Genomic DNA, 15,108 nt, shown 5'->3' on the forward strand with positions numbered 1-15,108 from the left:
AATAGGAACTAGTACATGTTGAGTACATATATAAAGCATCCCTTTATCTAAGCCGCGAGCATATCGAATAAGGTGTATATATACAGTTTATCGTCTTTTGAACTCTCTTTATGTTATTCAAAGTTGCTTTACAGCAGAGTGTATAAAAAACGAGACCTTTCAGTGCTTTGAATGCTCGAGTATACTTTAGTCTTTAGCGAACAATGCATACGCGCGTGAACACCATTATTATCGAGTTATTTGAATAGAATTTTGTAATTAATCATATGGTGGATGAAACCAATGGTTTTGTAATACCTGGGCACGCCTGTTAAATCCATTTCAATTGTGTTTACGCATCCACGCGAGTTCAGTATTTTTCTCCAGCATCAAATTATAATTTCGAGTTGAATTTCTGAATAACTACAGGTTTTTTTAAGAACTTCAATAATTGATATAATATCGGAAAATTAAGCTCCAGGATTGAGCTCCTACGAGGATTTCAATGATTAAATGAGTTACACAGGCTAACGAATTTGCACTGTGTTCGCATATTTTTTCTTCATGAAGTCTAACTTTAGTATACTTTCGCCAAACTCTATCGACTTTACCAACAGAAATCCAAATATATGATGTCAATCAAAATACTGTACTCTGCTGCACATTAATATTACCGTGGGCATAATTTCTGGCGGCACTTGCATATATATTATATTCAGTTTGACAAACATAACATAAACATCGTACTCAAAATATAATCCCAAGTTTAACATCTTCAAACCAAAAAATATGGTTTGAAATAACAAGACGAGAGTGAGTTTGCGATATTTTGATTTATTTCAAAACCATCATAACATAATCTTCAAATTGTGTTTCATATTATGTAATTTATATTTTTTTAAATTGCCAGCTGCTGTTTGTTTCTTCAGCTAAAAACATGCATGCTCAGCTTAAATACCAACCCCTACGAAATATCGCAATTAATAGAAGAAGTTTTTTCATTTGGAAAATGAACTTTGTCACGCAGGCAATTAAGCGAGGTGAGATTCTCTGTAGCAGAGAAGTGCCAGGAACCTTTATCTGCAAAAATATTCAATGGCCTTTACATTTCAAAGATAAACTATGATCAGTTTCAACAGTTTGATGCATGTCGAAAGACTATATATAGTAAGCTTAAACTCGCTTGAACTCTGCTTTTACAGAAGAGCCAAGCACTTATACGTATATATTCGCTAAAACGTTTGCATAAAGTCTACCAAGGTCGGCGATCTGTTTTTCTGTTGTTGGTCATTCAAAATAACAAAGCACTTAATTCCTCAATGACCGCCGACAACAGATATCGCCGACCGTCGATGATATGTGAGGACTACGAAGAAGGGGAGAAACTCCGGCGGGGTATAACCCCCCCTACCCTAACCGTGGAGGCCCAATAGTCTTCTTGGAAGATCAAATTATCTGCGTTTTTGAGTAAAAGTCTAGACGCAAAATTTCATATACAGAATAATTTCGAAATTTCCGTGCATAAGAATATCTGCTCCCATTTAGACAATAAATTTACGTGTTAGTTGTCATTTGTGGATACAAACATATGAAACAATATATGAAAAATGTTCATAGTCGGAATGTATTAAAGTAGCCCAGTATCCAATCAGAATTGAGGGTTTCTTGTATAAAACAATACAGCCAGATGATTCATGTTTATCGCAACTTGCATTATAACAAAGAAATACAATACGGGTCAGTTGCCTTGACAACAAGCCTTCAAGCAATATACGGCGAAACTGTGTAAGAAATAGCAGCTTGTAACAACTTCGCATTACATGTGGTAAAACGACTGCCTAAAATAGACAAAAACATTTCCCATTACAAAACGTTTAAACCAAACGGACTTTGTCAGTAAAATGGTATCACACGAACTCTTCTGACGTAGGTTTTCGATTTTATGACGCGAATTTGTGCAACGTAATTAGCCTGGAGTCTCTGACTGCCATTTTATGTCATCAAAAAGCTAAAAATATCAATAATAGAGGAACGTGCCTTTTAAAATTAGTTTGTTTCACTCTTTGAAAGAAAAGGTTTCTTTGTCAATTTTAAGACATTTTAACAGTAGCGATTTATTGTAAAAAAAATAATACGCAAATGATTATTGTGACATTTTGTGTCTCACCTGCAAAGTTGTTGTTGACATTCTACCATTTTGCACTCGAATTTCCCTCGGAATTTCCCGGAAAACTGATCACGTGCGACAAAATTGTTATTGATAATTACATTTGTCTAAAATAGACGGCAAGAAATTCTCGACGTTTCCACCTGTATAAGGGCCTTCGTCAGGAGAATTAGAATAAGGATATAATAAACATGTACACCCTTCCATATATTTCTTCATATTTCCTTATACCAAAGCACTCAAGTCGAATCATCGAGAAACTTTTGTTTATTTTTCGGATTCTTTATACCGCGTTTGATGAAGGTATATATTTATAGACGCTGCCGTGATGCCCTCGGGTTATTTTGCAACGTATCTATATATAAAGTGATATTAACTATACCTTGTATAAGCATGCTCATTCGATACAAGCAATTTCGTAACGCCGTAAAGATATATTTAAAGTTTAAATTTATGTATATTTGAATCATAACATTACAGTGGGCATAGGAATCCCCTGTAGTTAAGCCCAAGTATATATATAAGCATAAGTTAAACGCGAATGATTTATATGGAAATAAACCTCCTTAGCTGTACTTATTTGTACGCAAATTGTGAAATATCAAGTCATATGACATTTCTCCGAGCGATACGTGACTTAAACCCAGATATCAAAGACAAAGATCAAAACATGACGTGACAAAGGCATGCAACAACCTGTCGCCCTGACAAGAAGATGATTGTGTATTTTTGATAAAGAGAAGGTCGGAATCATTGAGCCACCCTCGTCAGTTTATATTTTGTTAAGATGCTCGGATGTTTTCAAAAGATTACATACCTCTAGGGGGCTGACATTAAAATATTTACAATTTTTGTTAAGATGTGCATGACTTATTTTACTTCAATCTAATTCGCTCACTGCATGCTTTAAAAAGAAATTAACCCAACAGCAAGCATTGAGCAAATGCATGCAAGTGATAAAGAACTTTGGAAAATTAAACTACAGAGTTATCATAAAAGAAACCAGTTTGATTTTTGCTTGATAATGACTTTTAATGTTGCTGAAGATATACTACAACTACATATATATTCATACACTGTTATCAGTTGTCTCAAATGAGCTTTTTATAACCAGTTAAAAAATCAAAAATACTTTCAAAACATGATCAAATCTAGCTTATCAATACATTGTTAAAAAGATCATTCCCGAGTCACAGGCTAGTCAGTGAAGAACTTGTTACTTCAAATATTGTTTAAGATATCAATATAGAGGAAACTGCCCGCTTTTAAAACGGCTACATTCGAAAGCCAAACCCCCTCTGTATAAAATCGAAAATGACAAGCTGGCAATTCTATACCTGTGCTATAGACGTTCTTGTCTTTTATTTTTTTATTTCACATTTCAAAGGACTAAATGTATCTTTAATGCCGAAATGACGTAAAAATATTTTCATAATCGTAAGGTCAATCGAGTACACTAGCCTGTATATAGCTTTGTGTAAATCAGACAACTTTTTTCGGTGTAAATTTTCAACAAATGATCGAGCGCCATGCAATTTTTTTAATCTGAACTATTTTTAGGTCATTCTATAAAAAGTGCAGATTACCCACGCCTCATTAAAAGCATGTTACTTGTCGAAACTTTTGAGCAATATGTTTTGACATTTCCGTTTGCACATTTTATATTTTTTACTAAGAATTGTGCGAAATGTGCTTGAGTGTAGCGTACTTGGTTGGATTCATAGCAAATGACCCACCACAGCGAATTTAGTTGTTCATTCCCATGAGAATACGTATACTTTTATGAGAAAGTTACATTGAGAAGGATAATAGTTTCTACAGAATGGCTGAAAAACATACTACATTCGCTTAAACGGGCGAAGCATAAATGCTCGTGTTAAGTACATGAATTCTTGCGATCAGTCGAATGAAAGATAATATCGTTCTTAGCTGAAGCCCTCGGAAGCATACTTTACATCGCTAAGCTGAGCAAGGTCATTTCTATTTCAATTGACCACATAAAACACGTTAGCAAACACGATGTTTTTCAATCATGTTAGATATTGTAAACAAACAACGGTGTAAAAAATAAAGACGGAAGTCGAAGGAACTTAAATTACCATTACCCCTATGCAAGGGCTTACCAGAATTTACCAGAAAGGATTGTTACGAGTCTCTGGAAATAAAGTTTGTTGTTATTATTATTATTATGATAAACAAAGGGTGTGTTTATGCAAGCAACAATCAACATCAGAACATCTATTGTGTATGTTTTTCTCGCTAAAAGTTTCGACATTTTCAGATTGAAGACAGACAGACCTAGTTTATTTGCTTATATTATGCGTCAATGGTTTCGTTTCATATTTTTTTTGATTGCCCTTGGCTTATGCACGTTCTGGTAAACGATGATCTTCGAATAAAGTTCAAAGAAACAAACAGAAAGAAAGTTAGGGCCTAAAGCTAGGTTCCTCCTATAAATACTTTCGCCAACGAACTCTCGAGAGAACAGCTTAAAACGATAGAATGCATCCAGTAGCGAGAGTTTCCTTCTAGAGTTCATTTTGCCAAGTTCTGACACTTTATTACATCAAACCACTCCCCAGGATTTCACTACGTATGTAATTTCCCGTCCTCTTACAGACAATCGGTCTAAGAAGGATCTTTGATGTCAATGTTTTTTCAAATAACAATGTAAGTCAATGATCTATGTCACACACAAAAGGCAGTCCAATATTTTGATCCACTTAGTTAGATATGCAATTTTTCTGCGAAAGAGATTACGGTAACTCGATATTCCGTCAATCAGGATGTCGATTCTAATTATAATCTCGACATATATAATCGGATTAATCAATCCGAAGATTCCGAGTTTTTTTGCTTCTATGCATAGTGTTTCTTGCACAGAGACCTTGAAACGAAACTATTTGCACATTACTGTGTATAATATAAAAAAACAAAAGCCCTGACAAAGGCCCTTAGGTCGAAATGTTGAGAAGTTTCTCTGCCGATTCTAGGCAGTTGTTAGACCACAATTGATGATGCAATATTCCCCATATGCATGGGAGTTCTCCCTATACATTTTGTTGCTTTTCAATATCGTTGGTAAAAAAATCGAGAGACATCTTCTTTTTTTTTCTGTCATAAGCGTATAGTATGCATAATTCTGGCTAATTCGTTCGATCACATATATTTATAACAGGTTGTGTGCGTTCGACTTACCCACTATAGCATCACTCATGCATACTTGAAAACTTTATCAGTGCTGAACTAAAAGTTGCCCCGAGGGTGAAATGCCTTCAGATCTTTCTCACTGGAGGTCTAACGTAGTTTTTGGTTTATATTGACCGGGAAAAGGGTAGGAACGATTGGTATTCTTTTTATTGGATTACCCCCCAAACCAAAATCATAAAACAGGCATATCTCATGAAAAGAATATAGAGGTTATGCGACGAAGGATACCTCATTTTAAGATTCGATGCCCTGTGTCGATTCGCACATCCATTATATTGCATAATTGAGCTATATGATTTCGAAGGATTTGACTTAGCAATTTATTCAAACTTTCTAAATTCCTGGGCTGAGAAACATGCATGTCCGTCGCCTATGGAATCAAAAACCAGAATCTATATATTTGCTAGTCTAAAGGACGATAAATTTACACGCGAAATGGCTGAGGTCTCGCACGCACAAAACTGTGAAAGCACAAAGTGAACGTGCAGGAATACCACCATTATTCCAGGAATTGAGTCACAATTAATTGTTACATGTACGGCATGCTGCGAATCTTTACATCTTTTGAAAAAACATGCACTGACGAATTACGCCACGCGCATAACGCGGTGAACTGTAGCTAAATCATAAGACGGAATTTGGCCAAGGAAACACGCTTTTCTCAATTCTTGATAAATGATTTTCTAAACAAACATTTGCGGCTTTTAATTAATTAAGCCGTCAACCTGGCTGATGTGATAGAATGTTTCATTTCGTAAGTGCAATCAACAATGCCCGATTTGAACACAGGAAATACAAATTGTATAGACAAATTGAATTCGGACTATTTGTCATCGGTGAAAATAGCTTAATTGCTCAGACAATAACGACAATAACAATGGAACCAGGCTTTACTGTTTTACAACTTGATCTTCTCTGTGATTCTTTTGCATATACTAGCTTAGCCAAAAAAAGCTACTGGAATTGACGGTCGCGATTTTTCTAAAAAATTGCGTTCTGTGTCCCACTTTTGTCCCGCTGAAATCTGGAGCATTAGGGTCGAAGATTTCCCAGGAAACGCATGTGCATCTGTATGTTGAAGCAAACTTAACTCCGTACAGTGTTTATTAAGGATACTAGAATATATGCATTTCACATCTGAAAAGGTAGCTATCGTAAAATGAAGCTATGGCAAGCTTCACCCGTCATTTCCCCTGGGATTTACTTACATTGTCCAAGTCGCATGACCATGCTGCATGACCATGCACGCTTGATGTAGCTATACTAAAAGAAGATGCCGCAGTTGAAAATTTCAGGACTTCGCATTCCTCGCGTGCTTGAGCGCCGTTGACGAGGATAGCCCCGTAAGACGAGGATAGAGCCGCAGCGCAATCGTACGATTGGTGAAATCAAACTGAAGAAGATTTTTGCCCGAAAAACGGTACTCTACTTCGATCCGATGAGCATTTTTTTTTCAAAATTTCATCCTATAGTCTCAGGTTTCTCCAACCCATCACGCATGCATACGATCGCGTTGATAGGAGCACTCCGTGGAGCGTTGAACTGTTAACACATCAAGAGTTGAGATTAGGGTACATGGGGCGTCCGTGCGTCACAGGTAATATTCTTAATGTGCCAAGAAATTCAACCCAGATCGCTAGTTGTTTACGTGTTACGAGCACGGTCTATTTTTGGCGTGAGACGCTCGGGTCCCCGCGTAAACAGTGCGTCGTACTGGTAGCATTGCGCACGATATGGTAATGTACTAGAGAGAAATTGGACGCTTTTCGTAAAGTCGACAAAGGTATGCACAATTCGTGTGAAGTATGCTATACGGTTGACTGCGCTATTCCGTGACCGACTTAATTTTGCGCCCAGCTGTTGCGACTGCGTGGTGTGCGTTGTTTATGTAAAATAGATGCATAGATAATTGCTTTTTTACATGTTCTGTCCCTGGATCGCGCCGTACAATGGTGCAATGCTTAGCGAATTAGCGAAGGACCGTGAAGAGAACGTGGAGGAAAAGGTACTGGTTTAACTTCAACAGGTGAACCATTGCATGGGTAAGCTAGTGATGTTATCTTCCTCGTTTTCGCCTAAACCCAATAAATACTTCGTACTACTTCATATTTTAACGTGACATGAAAAATTAGCATACTACTCAAAGAGTATATGACACGATCTTTTGGCGTATGGTAATGCAGCATTTGCACGCATATACATTACATCGTAGCTGCTCAGGGCAAGGTTTCATTGCTAAATCTAGACGCGTTGCAAATTGCGCACCATCTGCACTTATGACCTTAGGCTATACAAACATCAAAATATCCACTATGATTGGAATAGATCGTTTTTAAACGTCGTTCGACGTTTCTTGATGTCGAAAACACATGCAAGGCACGTTTCATACATTCTGGGGGATATGTTTGTTTGGGATGATTCCAGATCGAATGGTTGATGTTTGAAACATTCGAGGCAACATCGACGTCATCACACTAGCAACATTCATCATTAGCATCTATAGCAAAGCCCACGGTCTGCCCACGAGTCGTAGCAAGTAGACAGACATAATCTTTATAATTCCGATATGATACGCACGGTCTGTTTGTGTTTGGCGTATGTTCCATCAGGACGACGTATTTCTTACTCAGTATAAAAACCGCAAATACGTCATGCGAGAAAATGAGCTACTTTCATAACCGAAGATGTTTACGGTAAGATGTTTAAAACGAAACAAGCTTATGGCATCAACTTGCAAAGATCTTAATCGTTGAAACACGAGACATTAAATTTCTGAAGAAATTTCGATTTTACTCCCAAGGGCTAAGTCATTGCAATTAGGTCGAGAATCATCAGAATTTTTGTGTCCCATGTTTCAAGAATTTTCGTATAAAATATGCTGCACGATTGAAAGTAATTGCCTTACAGTTACAATTACGATTACACAACTAGTTTGACTAGAAAGTTATGGTACACTTGCTCTTATCTCGTTAAGAGACCCTATGCCCAACTGAGACACAGTATATTGGACCCTGAAACATTTTCAAAAAATCATAGTGACTATTTCATCGCTATTTATTCGTTTTAAACGGACGAGAAAACATGTAAAATAATATTATCATTATTAAGACGCGTATTTATGAAGCGAAAAGCAAATGAGATCTGTCCACTGATGAATTTATTTCAATTTACAAGTTAAAAACTACTCGTGAAATGAGATTCAAAACTGATTGAAAACCGAACAAAATGCCTTAAACTGATTCATAAAAGATACAACAGATTGTAAAAGTTTCATTTCATTAGAAAGTTGATATGCGACCTTCATGTGTGTTTATTTTGCTATAAAAAGCAGGTCATTTGGTCACTGGAGTGAATAATTCCTTTATACAGCTATAAGCCTATATTAGGTTTTTTTTATACAAGTTTAAAAAATCGAATTTGGCCATCTTTGTCAACGCGTCTTGCCATGTAAGAAAATGTTTACATAATAAAATGTTTATATACATTGCTTGGGCAAGCGCCAGCCAGTTTTAGCCCAGTGAAGAGATTCCCGGAAAAAAAACGATGAGATAATATCATTCTAACATGTCTGGGTAAAGTCCGTGCGGGTAAACAGACCCTGAGATCTGGCTTGACTCACATGATGGAGATATAGCTATATAATATGAGAGCTTGGTTTTAATCACGGAAATCTAAGTCATTAATACAAATAACATTTTCCCCAGGGGTGCTGTGCGGACAAAAAACTGATGTCAAACATGAAAATTCACGCAAATAAAGTCGATATTTTTCCTGGAAATATCAATATTAGGACTAGCTCTGTTAGGACTAGCTCTGTTAGGACTGAATCGTCTGCACGTGTGTATAAAACATGTATTTCACTGTGTTGCCATAAAGACTATAGACAAGATTTAACAGGGAGACTAATCAAATTTCCTTCAGAGTCATGTGAGCACAAGAAACTAATGTAAAACATAAAAATTCGCACGAATAAAATTGACATTTTTCCCGGAAACCTCAATATTAGGACTAGCTCTATTAGGACTGAATCGTCTGCACGTATACATGTATTTCACAAGGTAGACCTAAAGACTAGACAAGATTTAACAGGGAGGGTAATCAAATTTTCCCCATAGTCATGTTCTGTAGCACTTGCTGAAAATTAATCTGAGGGGTACGAATTTTCTGCATTGGCGAGACGGCGATATTGTGTCTTTGTATGGGTGGAACATTTTAGAAATGCTGTAACTATTTAAGAAATTATAACCAAAAGATTATCTTGAAACTTTGATGGGTTATAATAGAAATTTTGATGGATAGGTTAACGTCTTCCGGCAAATCTAGTTTAAACGCCTAGTTTGGATAGGAAAGAGGTATTGTTTCAAGACAAAATTATCAATGGTCATACACCGTGGGTGTCAGTTATGGTCCTCTGTCAAAACAAGGTTATAACACTTATAACTTCCACCAGCCAATGGAATAGCATGTGACCGGATATAGAGGATATAGACTGTTTATGATCTGGCGTCAGTTTGCTATTGTATCACTTTTGGCTCGTCCATCGCAGTGCTAATTCTGAGCTTGGTTTGAAGCAAGATCACATGAAACGGTATTTCGTGATTTGGGTAAATAGAAGTTTGAAAATCGAGCAGTAACTATCATCCTGCCGAGTTCGTATGAAAGGCTTTTGAGATTCCATGACCTCCAATTGAGAAATTGAGAACTATTCACATTAATACAGAAAATAATTTTGGGGCATTTCGACTGGTTTTTTCACTGGGAGTCTGGTGTTTAGAAGATCTTGTCGCATTGTGGGGATGAGATTTGAAGACATTCTTGTACTTCGTTGTACTGAAATCATTTGAAATTTCTGGGCAAACTGGTCGGAACAAGTCAGGTGACTATGTTGGTAGAGCACCAGTCTGGTTTGGCAGCAATCACGACAGCATTCCTGGAAATCCATTTCCAGTCAGACCGGTCTGACGACGAAGCTTAGCGAGACATATAGGGGAGAGGGGAAACTCCCTTTAATAAATTCGCTAATCAACTCCCATGAATAAATTCGCTTACTAATCAACTTCTATGAATAGATTCGCTTATAAATCAACTTCTAAGAATAAATTCGCTTACTAATCAAAACCTTTGCGCACCATGGAACCCCAATTAAAATTTGTTTCATTTTCAATGTTCACTCTCTCGACATACATGGGATGCAATTATCAAAACGGGAAGGTCTTTAATAACATTTCTCACAAAGCAAAATTCAAACATCTCATTTTTTCCCCTTTTTTTGATCACGAGAATCTCCTCTTTGACTGACAGATATAAAATTTCCAGTCACACCTGTTTGGTAATCAATTGCATGGGAAACCCCCTTCCATTGCTTTCGATTACCGTGAAAATTTTCAAGACATAAACCTAATGCTCACTTTCTCCTTATCTCATTTTCAGAGCAATTTGACGTAGCTCCAAACCATGTCTGCAAGAACTCTAAAGAGGCGTTTATACGACTGGGTTGCATCATGGAGTATATCCTTTCGACGAAAAGATTCAAATTCGAGCGCTTCGTCGACGACTCACTCCAATTGTAGTAACTTTAGTTCGGCTGAAAGTACAGTTTCCGTTTTAAAAAGTAGCACCACGAGATTGTCCAGTTCGAACATTAAAAAGGTGGTGCGGTTTGCGGAGGAGGACGGCAAGGTGCTTACACAAATCTTGAACAATAACGAGCCAAACAAAAACATTTTAGGGTCTTTGGACGAGTCGCTGGAGGACGTTTACATGAGAGACGGTGTTATAAGAGGATTTATAACTGTGAAAAACTTAGAAGCGGGAAGACAAGTTTTAGTTCGCTACACCGAGGACAACTGGCTTGGGTTTAAACAAGTGACATCAAAGCGTGTACAGAGAACGATAGACTCAAAAGGTAGACAACAGCTGAGGGAGGTGAAGGAAAAAAACAGCAGATTACCGAGACGAAGGAAACAGGTCGACCCCAGTTCCGATTGCACGTACGAAAAGACATATTTCTTCAAAATCGAAGTCGACGAAACGAAATTGAATGATGTTGAACTAGTTATAATTTCGAGTTTGGACAATGTGATTGACACAAATCATCGACAGTGTTATTCCTTCAAGTGTGTACGGCGAAGTTGGGAGGCAAACAGCACTGTGTGTTCGAGGTCAAGAGATGTAAATAGCAGTTCAAGGCAATTATAGGTTGGTACACATCCATATATATACTTTGTGATAAAGGGTTTCGTTATCGCTGAATGCATTGGCATCATTGAGGGAACTTTGAGGAGGCTTACATGAAGTAAGGGATACCAGATTTCGAGGCATTTGCGAGACTGCGAAAATAATATAAAGAAAAAATGTTTTGATCTTGATTGGCTACGAGGAGTACGTACTTAAAGATAACTAACAATGAATATTCTTGTTTCATTTAACAAAGAGTTCTGGTAATTACGTCATTCGAATTAGCGGTTAAAAATGAAACTTTTACAAACCGTTCCCCCGCTTTTCGACGTTAATTTTTTTGCCAGATTTTACTGTTAGATAACTCAGAAGATGCTAAAATACTTAGACGTAAATACATTTTTGAGATATTTTGATAAAATGATAGTTTTTTGAACATTTTAAAATCGTCTAGTTTATTCTGATACACCCCTGTAAAGTATAGTTACACTTCTTATAATACGTATTCTTTGGTTCTGCGTGCAGGGCCGTTTTGATGTCAAAATGCCGAAATTTCGCACGTTTTGAAGTTTTCTGAACATAAACTCGAATTCATATTCTCATTTAGAAGCGTAGCGAACCTAAATAGTGTCGCAGCTCCTCGCAAGAATGATTTTCATTGGCTGAACTTTACAATACATTTCTGTTTCAACCAATAGCATAGCTTTGTTCTTGAGAAAGCATAGCTTCGTTCTTGAGAAAGCATAGAAAAGCATTATCCAATTGGACGAAAGCCTCCGAGCACTGCGACATGTCCCGAAATTCACACAGAACATCGTATTTTAATAAGTATTCGAAGTGTAAACATAATGTTTTGCGACCGCACCTAAAATTGCGGCAGACGCCTTTAAATCAAATATGCCAAAAGGGTTGAATAAACTCCAGACATTCTGTCGAGTGAATCAATCGTGCTGATAATTGCAAGCATTTTGCAGCTAAAAAAATCACAGGAAATGTCTGAGGGTCTAAGGAAACAACGATTAGGTGACCTTACTAATCTCTCTAGAGTTCTTAAAAGAAATTTTTGGCCTTTTTTAGACTGCAAGTGTTGACAATTTGGAATATCCCTAAATGCAATATGGCAGATCAAACTGACGTGAAGATTTAGCCTTTGAGAATATATTCCTCTGGCGAAAACATTGAAATAAAGTTTGCATGTGAGTATATAGATTATAGTAGAAACTTTATATCATAACTGCAGTTTGTAGTGTCCGTCGTAACAACATAATCGTTTCCATTTGTATAAAATAGTATAATATAAAATTTGCCAGAGAACAACTGTACATACATATTATAGGTATGTTGCGAATATGTTTTGCGACTAAATATATATATATATATATATATATATATATATATACATATATATATATATATATATATATATATATATATATATATATATATTAGTTAAATTCGTGGGATTTTACTTCCATGACCTTGAATATATCAAGGTTGATTAAAGCCTCTTAAAGGTGAGATTAGTTCCGTTCTGCGCAACTGTTCTGCGCATAACAATGTTAATTAATGGCGACCGGCTGAACTAAAGTTTCCTCACATGCACGACTCGAATTTTTCAGAACAGAAGCTCTAGTTCATATTTACGAAGATACATAGCATGTTAAACTTTCCGACAAGGCGTCACAATTTGAATAATATTGCAGTTCAGAGTGTAAACAATGCATTAGCCATTACGGATTTTTCATCACCTTTAAAAGTATCGGCTTTTATTAATAAACTGACAGTTTTATTATAGAGCAAGTACTTGAATTCAACGTAAGGTTTTAGATTCTCGCCTTTGCTAGTGATGCATTTGAAGGTATATAATCGATAAGGTGTAAAAATTTGACACTACTCACTCATTTTTCTGAATCAGAACACGAATTGCTGGCAGGTTTCCGCTGTTATGCTTGAAAATTTAACAAAATATCTCCACTTTACATTTTGAAGTTTATTCGGCTTTTATTTGTTTAAAAAATGCACAAAATGTTACCCATTATTTCAGCATAGCATCTTGACCGCCATTTTGTTTTGAAATTTTAAATGCCTAATTTTAAAGGCGTTGCCGCTGATTTAAAACGCGGTTTCGATTAAGACGCTCGCTTTTGATTGGTTGTTCAGAAGAGCATCTCCTTTTTGATTGGTCCTTCTACAAAGTTTTTAACGTATCTTTCAAATGTTTAAAAAAATGTGATATAAAAATATTTTCATATGCATTTATACTACCAAAGGCACATTTTAGCCTTTTGAATGATGGTTTTAAGGTAAATTACAATCCTAATTAATATCGATGAAATAAAAAGTTCACCACGAAAGTTAAGAATAACCTGAGAATGCCGAATTCAATAGTTTTGTTAATCAAAATGTTAAAAATAATAAATTATCGATCTTGAGTTATGCTTAATAGATTTCCCTAGTTGGTTTTTTAATTTAAAGAGTAGTAATTCGTCTTAAAACCAACCATTCAAAAAGCTGAACTTCACTTTGCAGACCTAAAAATGTGAATTCATTCTTAGATCAGCAATCCAAAAGCGAGATAATCAATTACTACATGTTTGTATAAATCATGTAGATTTAGAAATGGTAGGTTATAACAACATTAGGGCTGAACAACAAATGATGCAAAATTGACATCCATTTGTCATCAGCAAAATAGGACTTACCTTGAATGACCAAAATAGTCACTTTTTAAACGCATGGCAATTGAAAATTGTCACAAGTCGTAAGGTACTGTATAACGCAAATTCCATTCACACAATGGATTTTAGGATGTGGTTGTATGTTATATATTTTTATAGTTATTTGTTTTCGATACTGTTAAATTGTGTCAAGATGGATAAGCTAAGATTTGAGGCTTCTACAAAAAGCTATCCAGCGTTTACATAGGACAAAAACTGGTTGACGAAGAGTACAAGTACATTGGCGTGTTGTATTATTGTAAGACATAGTAGAGTTTCTAATTTATTGCTAGTTTTTTTAAGTGTCGTCAGTTTATCGTGAGATATCTCGAATCGCAGCAAAAAGAAGAAAAAGGTTTTGTAAGGAAATAAGCATTCTTGTCACAAAATGAAATTCAAATATTCGAATTCCTTAGCAAACGTCCTTTCGGAGAAACGTTTCATTGTTTTCTTAGAAATATAGTCTTGTGTGAAACTGACGTACACAAAGGTGCAGTTGTTACGAGGTGTAGTGTAGACGCATGTGAGTACTTAGTATATTTGCAAAGCAAACTTTAGTTAAATAGACAACAAATAGATTCAGCTCATTCTGACAACTCGCCATAGCCAAAATTTTATAGTTTCATCTTCAGTTAAATAGAAAATGTCACTTGTATATCTAAATTAATTGCACTATCAATTTTACATATGAATAAAGGTGATGTCGTCAGGATGGGCTGAATCGCAAATGGCAATGTGCAAAACTGATTGTAAAGTTGTTTTAAACATTCCTTAAACATCAGTAGTTTGTATGACAACTTCTCTCAGTGAAGTAAAAACTGTATAAAATAAAATATATGGGATGAAAACCTAGTCTAT

The 15,108-nt window shown here is 36.1% G+C and overlaps 1 long non-coding RNA gene across 3 annotated transcripts in view; it reads left to right on the forward strand.

Annotated features, from left to right (window-relative positions):
* The window catches only part of LOC114517006, a 46,602-nt gene extending 31,676 nt beyond the window's left edge, over positions 1–14,926 (forward strand). For all 3 annotated transcript variants that reach the window (XR_003686346.1, XR_003686345.1, XR_003686344.1), the window contains 2 exons: positions 10,787–11,554; positions 12,611–14,926. This is a non-coding gene — a long non-coding RNA (uncharacterized LOC114517006). The remainder of the gene's footprint in view (positions 1–10,786; positions 11,555–12,610) is intronic.
* The last annotated feature ends 182 nt before the right edge of the window (positions 14,927–15,108 follow it).

This window comes from Dendronephthya gigantea, unplaced genomic scaffold (genome assembly GCF_004324835.1).
Source record: "Dendronephthya gigantea isolate DGI-Jeju-01 unplaced genomic scaffold, DenGig_1.0 000007F, whole genome shotgun sequence".
In the NCBI taxonomy this organism is placed as follows: domain Eukaryota; kingdom Metazoa; phylum Cnidaria; class Anthozoa; order Malacalcyonacea; family Nephtheidae; genus Dendronephthya; species Dendronephthya gigantea.